This window comes from Empidonax traillii, unplaced genomic scaffold (assembly GCF_003031625.1).
Source record: "Empidonax traillii isolate 1590-97213 ecotype Southwest subspecies unplaced genomic scaffold, ASM303162v1 scaffold35:size4298261, whole genome shotgun sequence".
Classification (NCBI taxonomy): Eukaryota; Metazoa; Chordata; class Aves; order Passeriformes; family Tyrannidae; genus Empidonax; species Empidonax traillii.
In genome coordinates this window covers 2,667,058-2,677,035 of record NW_020955228.1, presented here as the reverse complement: position 1 = coordinate 2,677,035, position 9,978 = coordinate 2,667,058, and positions in this window count along the sequence as shown.

The following is a 9,978-nucleotide window of genomic DNA, read 5'->3' as shown; positions in this document are numbered from 1 at the left end:
ATTAATATACAAGGACAATACAAGGACATACCAGTTCCTGAGTCAGAATCATAAAACTGTTCTACAAAAAATCCTACATTATTTTTATAAGTGTGAGGTTGTGGGCTTTTTTTTTTGTAATTTGTTTTTCATTGCTATATCACTTCCTAAAGCTTTCTATTCAACCACATAGCTAAGAAACTTCTTGTGTGTGTGTTTTTTTTTTTAACAGAAAATCAAGATAATGTAAGCCCTAGACCTCTGACAAAAGTACCATAGACACATGTGAGAGTAATGAGAAAGGATAAACTTTTTTTTGGCCATATAGTGCTTGAATTGGAAGTATCAGACAATCAGAAAAAAAAAAACCCAGAGAACAAAACTGTTGTGAAGTATCAAGTGGGGCACACCCTACAAAATTTCTTGCCCTTTCAATTCCTTTAAGTTATGAGATCTAGTGCTCTGGAGACCTTTGAAGGTGGTTGGCAGCACCAAGTCTCTGATAGTCCATGGATACTGGCCTCCGGCTTCACAGGCGAAAATGGGGTGAAAAGCTTCTGCAAATCTATCTTTAGACACTTCAGTTATCTATCTGATTGCACAGTATTTCCACACACCATAGGGGATCCTAGAGGATAGAAAACAGGCTAGCAGGGTTATATGTTCCTGCAGGAGGACTCTGCCTGTTTGGTGCTGCTGTCTGCAGGCAATATCTGCATGGGCTGGATGGAGGCAACAGGTTCCCTTTAAAACTCTTCAAGTAGTTTCATGAAGCTGGGTATTCTAGGGACTTACCATCTGTAACATCAAAGGCTGCACATGAATGGAGAACTTGGAAACACTCCCAAGGTTGGTAAAGAAAGAAGATGTAAAACCAGACAGCTGCGCATATTGAATTTATTTTAACATGCATCATCCAGTTCAGGCGTAAGCCAAGAAAGTCCCTCTTTTCCACATATGAGATATTTATACAGGGTGTCCTCAAGGTAGATTCTCTAGTGTCTAATAATGTATGCACTTACATGACAACTTTTCCTTTAACCAGTACACTGATAAGATTTCCTTATTTTACTTGGCCATTTTCCAAGCCTTGTAGGAACATATTTATTTTTAGAGCTATGGTCCTAAGTTAATTTTGTTGGAATTAGCCAAAGGGCTCAAAGGCATTAATGGAAAACTGAGAGATAAACATGCATGTGTGCATGCATACAACAGTCACACACGTACATTTGCGCCCACACAGGCAATTTTGTTATCTTATAAAAGCAAATTTGAAACTACAATTTGAAACACACCCTTCAGCAATAATCTGCATGTTATACAACAGCAAGCACATAAAGAAAGGTTGGCACTTTATTCGGTTGGGAAAATTTCCCTATTGCTCATGAGAAAAAAAATTGAACTATAGCATTAAGATTATATAGAAAAAAAAAGATTATTTTTATAGTTCCAGCCAGATACTTTGAGTATATGCAAGTCCCAGCATAATGAAAGTTTTCTGATTTGTCAGGTAACATGGTGGTCTGTAATAAGCACTAATATAATACAGCATGTCAGAGATCAAAGCCTCAGTACAAAAAGATACAGAATAACTCATGAAATCATAATTATTGTTTTGATTTAATCCAGCCAGTTTGCTTAAAGCATTTTTTAAAGACATGCAAGCATTTCAAAGTAAACAATTTTCCAAAAGCAAAACAGGAAATAATCTGGTTCCTTATCCTTCTTCTTTTTACGTCGTGGCACACCTATTTTTGATATTATATAAAAAGCACACATCCAACCTACTAATTCCCTCATCATACTTTTCTTAAGTACTACTGTCAGCTGCACCCTACTGAAGTGGAAATAGATTTCTTTTCCATAGGTCTTCTGCTTTGTGCTTAGTATCATATAAGCATTAACGTGATTAAGATGTGTAGGTTTTTAAGATGCGAAACTCCAAATTACAATTTTGCAGAATCAGGTCATGATTATACAGTCTGTTTAATGTGATTAAATCCTGCAGATTACATGCAAAAATGGGTGCATGAGCTCCTTGACTTGCCTGACTGTGACCACTCGAAAGCCTCTGTGCTTTTAGCAGCACTAAGAAAGACGATGAGGGTGAGCAGCTGGGCACAGGAGGAAACAGTCAGTTTGTGTCAGGTTAATGTGAGTGTGTCGCCATTGCTGCAGCCTCTTGTTTGCAAGTTATCAGTATAGATGTAGTTTTACTTATTTCTATGAAGCATTTCATACAGTTGGGATACTTGAAGAAAGTGAATTTTCCTTGTAATTTTTGCCTTTTTTAGCTAAACAACTTAAAAATATTTATTATGAAGAAAGTACCTTTTATTAGTTCAACCATAGGATTTTAATATGAAAACTCAAATTAATGCTCATGCCCATATACCTCAAAACTGACTTTGGGTTATGCTCTGCATAACAAGCTATGTTTTCCCTTGTTCTTCGTAAAGAGAAAGGTCTACTTCCAATACTGGTGAAGTCAGTGAAGATCTAAAACCTACATCTCCCTTAATAATCTAGGAATACATAAAAACTGGAACCAAAAATAAGTTTGGGGTTGTGTCTCTCACAACATTAAGTGTAGTCTCACACATTAAAACTGAGGCTACTGAAAAGAGATACAAGGGATTCTGTGGCCCGCTCTGTGCCTAAAATCCTGAGAATTACAATCAGTAATCATAGTAATAGGCATATGCACCTGAGCCAACAAAATGTTATCTTAAAAACAGCTCAACTCTTAAAATAAAACATCGTTCCTAATTGGAAAATAAATCACAAAATGCCACTCACACTATTTCATTCTGTATGTTTAAAAAGAGTTTCTGCATCCCTTTTGCAATCTTCTAATCAGCAGCTGGGTACTTTACATACATGATGAGAGTGCTAACTCGGAAAAAAAAAAAAAAGTGGTCTGTGGATAGCTTCAGTGCATAACTCAAATTCATTCTAGATTCATTCCAGTTCATTGTAATTCATTCCACAAATGAACTTTCTCTAGATACAAGGTAAAGGTTTAAGAAAGAGTTTACAAAGTCTTTGACAGCTTCTATGTAGCTAGTCCAGTCCTAGCTATGTGCATCCCAATGAATTAATGAAATTCTGCTCACATCTCTCACCTAAGTTAAGAAAGGTCTTTTTCCTTATCATCCCAGAAATAAATGTCCTTGTGGAACAAAGTTCTGTCTCTTTATAGTTATTTTTGGGTACAGATTGCCAAAGTGATAAAGTGATTTCTGAGTTCTGGAAATCTCCAGATTTTGGAGAAGAAGACTGATGATGTCCTTTGAAATATTAATCTGCTTGTGGAGCATTGTTCACAATAGAGCTATCCAATCCTAATTAGCAGGCAGGGGGCAGAAGATATCTAAATGTGCTTTGGTCACAATCCTACAGACACTTTAACATGTTTGTGTTAGTTTGGTGTGTTGAGTGATTATAAAAGTCATTGCAATAGCAAAGTTAAGAGATGCAAAAGGTTTTGAGGGCTTAGAGCATTAGTAGCAAAGATGGAGAGGTTTGAACCAAGGGGTATCTGTATCAGAAAACAAATGCATCTTCTCTACTTCCCTGGTTTTCTAAGGCCCTAGGATTCACATAACTAAGCATTTCTGTTCCAAGAGGAAGGACAAAAACTTGCTTGCCTACAGCAGAATCTTTCATCATCACATGGCTCAGACACATGCCTTCACAGATGGCAGCTGTAGGTGAAGCAATAAAACCAACCGCAGGACCTGCTGCAATGATGAACTCTATTTGATTTTTCTATTTAAAGGTACTTCATATTTATTGAAAAGCTATACAGTTTGAAGTTACAGAGCAAATATGCCCTTTCTCCATTAGTGAGAATATTAGATCCAGAAATGCTGGATAGCTGGTAGCTGCCATCAGCCTTATCCCAGAGCATGTTCTCAGAGATATTCTCAGAGATAGAAGCTCTCTGGCTTGAGGGGGGGACAGAAGACAGATGAATTCTTGCAGCTTGCTGACTCCTCTGGGATGGGACTCTCCCCAGGTGCTAAGCAGAAGACATCAGCCCATATTCACGTTGAGCTGTGAGAAAGAGAAGTATTTCTAAAAGGAATATGAAGGTGTTGCCACACCAGGGACTTAGGAGCTGAAAGGAAGGGGGAAGTATATTCCCTCTATGAAAAAATTATTATCTCCAGATATTGCAGGGTGAGGAACAAGAAGAAAAAAAAAAGGCACTGAGTTAGCAGAAAAGGACAGATGGATGAAGATGAACACTGGACTTTGGAGGGCAGATGTTTATTTTCCACAGCTAGATGTGTATGGGACTGTAATTTTGTTGTGTTTTTTTGTTTGTTTGTTTGTTTTTAATCTTAAATTTGCTTAATAAGTATATTATTCCAACTTGATTTTGTTTGTTTTTCCTGATATGTTTTCTAACTGTGTGTTCATTGGACTGCTCCAGAAAGGAGCAAGAAAAGATCTAGTGCAGTTGATTTATGTTTTGTAACTGGAAAATCTCTGTTCCAGCTTTGTTCTTTATCAGTCTTGTCAGATAATTTGCAACTTAAATTAGTGAACTAGGTGCTGTTTGAGTTTTAACTCTGGAAACACCTGAAGGTATTACATATAAGTTTTCAATTGCATCATGTATTGAGGAAGAACTTGATGTATCTAGTATTGTTCTTATCTGGCAATTTTTAAATTTAATAGGTGAATAAAAATTCCAAATAACAATTTTAAAAGCAGCAATGTATCAGACTTGGACAGAACACCTTTTTTCTCTTTTCTCTTTTCACCTTCAAAACATTGGTGAGTTTGGAGTAAATTAGGCTTTTTCTGGGAGTTATCTGTATAAATCCAAAATCTCCTATCAGTATGATGACTAAGCAATCTGAATTTCAACTCAAAACTGCATTGCAGACTCCTGTGCATAGCTGTTTAAGAGATTTTAGCTTAGTCTGTTATTTTGCAATCTCAACTTTGACTCCAGAGTAGTCTGAGTCAAGTGATGATTATATTCAGTGTTTCCAAATAAAATCCATGGCATTGTACTGTTGGTTTAATATAAGGTAATGATTTGACTGCAGTATCTGTACTGCTTGTAATATGGGACATAAATAAACCTGAAGTACTGTATTCTCAGCCGGAAGACAAAGTGATACCCTTTGTTAAACCCACTGACATGAAAGAGAAAGGAAAAAACAAAACATGCATTTTAGACTTACAAATCCTTTTCAAGTTGGTATTTCCAGAACTATTTTAAGAGAGAACAGGAATTATCGGGAAATGGTAGAATTTATTAGAGAAAATTTCACCATCCTACTTTAGGATATGCCTTTGCTGCAAGGATTAATACTCAGGCACGTGAGTCACTCTGCAAAAGCGCACCTAAGATTATGCCTTTACTGATCCTTCATGACCTTAAATGTATTGCTGATGTCATCATGTCAGCAGCAGTGGCATACATTGTTCCAATTCTTTCCCAATAAACTGTGGAGAAACCTGCGTGTCTTTTTGGGAGCTGGAGGAAGATTTTGAGAATGGGCAAGGGGCAATTAATCCTCTTGTAAAGTGAAGGAAGAACACACACAATCAGAAGGTTGTTGGGTTTCTTTTGTTTGTTTGGTTTTGTTGTTTTGTGGTTTGGTTTTTTTTGTGTTTTTTTTTTTTTTTTCCAAAAAATAACATTAGGGAAAAAAAGGCAAAAAAAACCAAACTTGTGAAAAATTTGAGGAGTAAAAAAGAATGTCAAAGATAAAGCAAACAAACCATGGAGACAATTAAAGGTATCAAATCTTTAGTCAAATACACATTTAGTACATAAAATCTACCCAGTTAAAGATTCTTCATAATGGCCTCTCTGACTATGTGTCTAACTATGAGGAAGAGGAGTGCCAGAGGAACAGGTTTTTCTGGAGAAGGAGGGATCTGGTAGCCCTTGTAATACATGAAAAACAATTTAGCATTGACATAGGAGCAGTTTTTAATTCTCTTTCAGGGGAGCAGACACTGACTTGTGTTGTAAAGTACCCAGGGGAGAGTATTCTGTTTTTAACAAAACCAGAGGAAATGTCATTCAAATAAGCAATGATTGTTGTCCTCTTCCTAATGCATTACAAGCAGCATTTAATTTCAGGAGTTTGAACTTACTGTGGCTGTTTCCAAGGATTAAATTAAATCTCTACATTTTGTGGAGGTTTTTTGCATCAGTATGTGTTATAAACAAACTGCTGTAAGTGGGCAGCTAAACAACCAACCAGAAGAATGAAGGCAATTTACAAAGTGGCCTCAAAGGTCTAAAGCTTCAGCCCTGAGAGTATTAATAAGGTCCTTCACACAAAGAAAAGATGCAAACATCAGTGATGCACAAGAGAGAAAGGTAAGAAGAAGAAGTAAGCTTTCAGAAGAGTTTGTAGCATTTATGATTGCAAAGCAAAGCCTGAATATGTGACTTGACTACTTCTTAGAGGTTCAGGAGACAGGGAAAATGTAAACAACTTACAGTTCCAATGGCATGATTCTTAGAGCTTAGCTAATAGTTGTGAACACCGGAGGTTGCTGATACTGCAGACAGAATATTTATTTTGTTCTTGGTTATTCAGTTCTTCTCATTTTCTCCCCAACATCCACCTCCTATAAGCAGATTAACTCTCTTAGAAAGTTTGTTGCTTATGGATTAGGCATTTAGGACTCAGTGGAAAACATCCCTAAAAAAAAAAAATTAGAATCACTTCCAATTCCCCTCAGCTCAGTTTTTGTTTTTCAAAAGTATTTCTCAACTAAGGAGCTCTCATACCATGTGTTAACTACAGTACAGTTAACCAGACTTCTCAGACTTCTCAGGATGATATCTTCATCTGAGTTTATGTAAAGAGTACACAATAGACGCTAATTTTTCAGAACTCAAACATGATGCTAAATTTTTTAATGTGTAGTGAATAACTTTGCTTCCTATTTTTATTTCTTTTACCAGCTGTTAGTCTTATTAACTGGGTCTTTCCTACCAAAGTGTTTTAGATATAACCCGTTCTATGCCACTGAAATCTTAATTTTGTTCTTAAGTCACTGTCAAAGTTCTGTATTGTTGTAATACTTAATCAAAGCATCAGTATCACTGTAATCGCTATGTAAAATTGAGGCCTGAACACCTGCTTTGGATATACACCTAATGCCTAGAAGGATAACAATGATACAATGATACAAACAAATTCTTCTTACCATAAAGGTAAACTGAGTCCACTGGGACTCCATCACCAAACAAAACTAAAAGCCATGTACACTAATTTTTCGCAGTATGTTCTAAAAATGCACATACATATGCTTGAGAGGATACCAAAAGAAGGTACTTTTCAGACCTATGGGCCCATCAAAGGCTGATCTGCCTGCTAGATGCTCTGAAGGGTTGAAATCTCAGAAGACGACCATACAAACCCTTTTGCAACAGCTACTTATTGATAGCTGGTCAAGCATAGGTAACAGCAAATACTCTAAAGAGCAACAGAAATAGCTTTAAACTGCAGACACGTTCTCATGAGTCTCAACCCACTTGAAAGGAGGCCGATCATTTACCATAATGTAGAATAAAAATTCCATTTAACAGCTTTATCTTCAAATTATGGTATCATTCAGATAAAGAATTGCTTTGGTTGCTTCCAAAGGAGTTTTAAGAAATAAAGTGTCTTTTCTAAACAGTTTGTTGTATTCTATTCTTGCTTGCCTTTGTATTAGCAGTGTACAAATAGCATAGGAAGCCTTCTATTTGTGTGCATTATTTTCACAGAAAATCCCTGGCCAGAAGCTAAGCAGCTGATGACTAACATCTATGTTACAATTCTGACATGGCTCTAGTCATGTCATGATAGACTTTTGAAAAAGACACCAGTGTAATTTTGAAAGAGTTTTCTTTGTATTAAAAATAAAGTTTATCTTTAATACTTACTTAAACAGTAAGGATTAGGCTGCTAAGGGAAACAGTGTCTGTCTTGCTGCGGACAGCTGTTTGCACAGCAAAAAGTTCACTACAGAGAAGATATGTAAGCTGGCAGAAGCTTTAAAAGAAATTTAAGCCTCCAGTAAACAATTCTGGGAACATGAACATTGGGGACATATTGCATCCTTACTGCAAATGATGAAGTGGGAATTAAAGCTGACGCTTCTTCAGCAATTATTTATCTAATGCCCAACATTCACATCATATTGTTTCAAATGGCCCTTTCACATGTGTACCATTGCATTTTCTGTCTGTGCTGCATCTCAGGTGAGTGTTGAAAAAAAATAAAGTGAATGAAATTTTTAATTGGAAATTATACAGTTGTGATCCTGATTAGAAACAAAACTTCTGATCAGGCAGCTCAAACCAAAAAGGTTAGAATTTGCAACATCCTGAAATAACGGAATATTCAAATTTCACATGTAAAAGATGTTCTGAGTTCCCCTTTCAGTTGCCATGTAGACTTTTGGGATCATGTGATCTTATTTGAAATGTAATAGAATGTAACGACAGAGAATTGCTTTCAAACAGTAAAGACTTAACACTTGAAACACCTAATGACTACAGATTCACTTCACCTTTGCCCCCCAAAAAGTGAATCCCAAACTAAACAATGCTATGCAAACTACAAACCAGCCTGAGCTACAAACTACTTAAACAAGAGAACGGAAGACAAATTTTGGTTTACATCAGGTGCTATGGACAATCAGAACTAATTTACAGCATTCAGAAATAATTCTGTAGAAGGTCTTTATAGACTATAGAGAAAGGTACAGAAGTTCAGGCTTGCTGATGACATTAGAACCAGTCTTGTAGCCACTTTCATGAAACTGCTTAGAAAATCAAAATTGGTCTGTTATTCATTCAGTCCGTCCCTTCCCTTACCCTGCCTGTAGTTTCCCCTTTCCTTAGTCTTCCCTTGTTTTCTTGTATTTGCTCTCCAAATGCAGGTTACTGCTCTTTCAGGGGTTATCACTATGGCAATTAGGCCACTGATTTCATTTTTCATAAGCTGGTGAGCTAACAGTTATTTAGGTTGTGGAACTGCCCTCCTTTCAATAATTTGCGCTCCTTTGTGCTTTGCTGCAAGTTGGCACAGTTGCTCTTTTATTGCTCTATCTTGCTTGTGCCCTTGCTTCTGTGTTGCATCCACCCCCACACAACTATATTTTTGTCTCTTAACTTAGTGCAGTTTTTATGCTTTACTTTAAAAATCTTTATAAACTTCTGGGTGTAGAGCCTGATGGTGCTATCCCTATCTCCTCCTGCTGTATTTCAGATTTTAATGCTGCATTCATCCATCATTTCATTAGATAGCCCCGCAGCTTCCAGTGGCTGCAGTGGGATTTCAAAGTGTGGATCTAAACCATCAGACAGCTCTTTTTGCTTATGGACAGTGAAAACTGTAATGAAGGCAAGGACCACCAGGATGCAAAAGGTAGTTGTTTTATAAATATGAAGGTATTTGCAGCCATCAGTATTTGGGTACTCCAAGTTGAGTTAAGCATTTGTCTAGGCCTAAGAGAAAAAAATTCTGTGAATATTTTAAGGACGGGGTGCAAAAACTTTCTGCCAGGTTTGCATTTGACTATAGATATAAATACTTGCCCTAACACAGTTCTTCACACCGTGTTTGCGGGTTTGTGGAAGTGACATGAAAAATAAGGCGCGTGCTGCTCTGCCTGGATGAGTGTGGTGCTAATGTGGCTGCCCCGCTCCCGCTAACATACTGGCTTCTTGCACTGCCAGTCCAAAGCTGTATGGAATGAATGCATGAAGAAAAAATGGATAAAACTCTCTTACAGATGACTCATCAAGTCTAATAGCATTATTGTCACTTGAAGATGGGGTCAGGGAAACAAGTAAGTGTTCCAGTGCTTATGGCCTACCATTGATAATTCTTTCAGTCTTTGCTGAATCCTTGTTTCCAGACTTATTCCTACTAATTTAGAAAACACCCTCATTCCCGGGGAAATAAAAATTTACATTTTTTCAGTTATTCTAAGAATGGGAACAGGCAACATAACTGC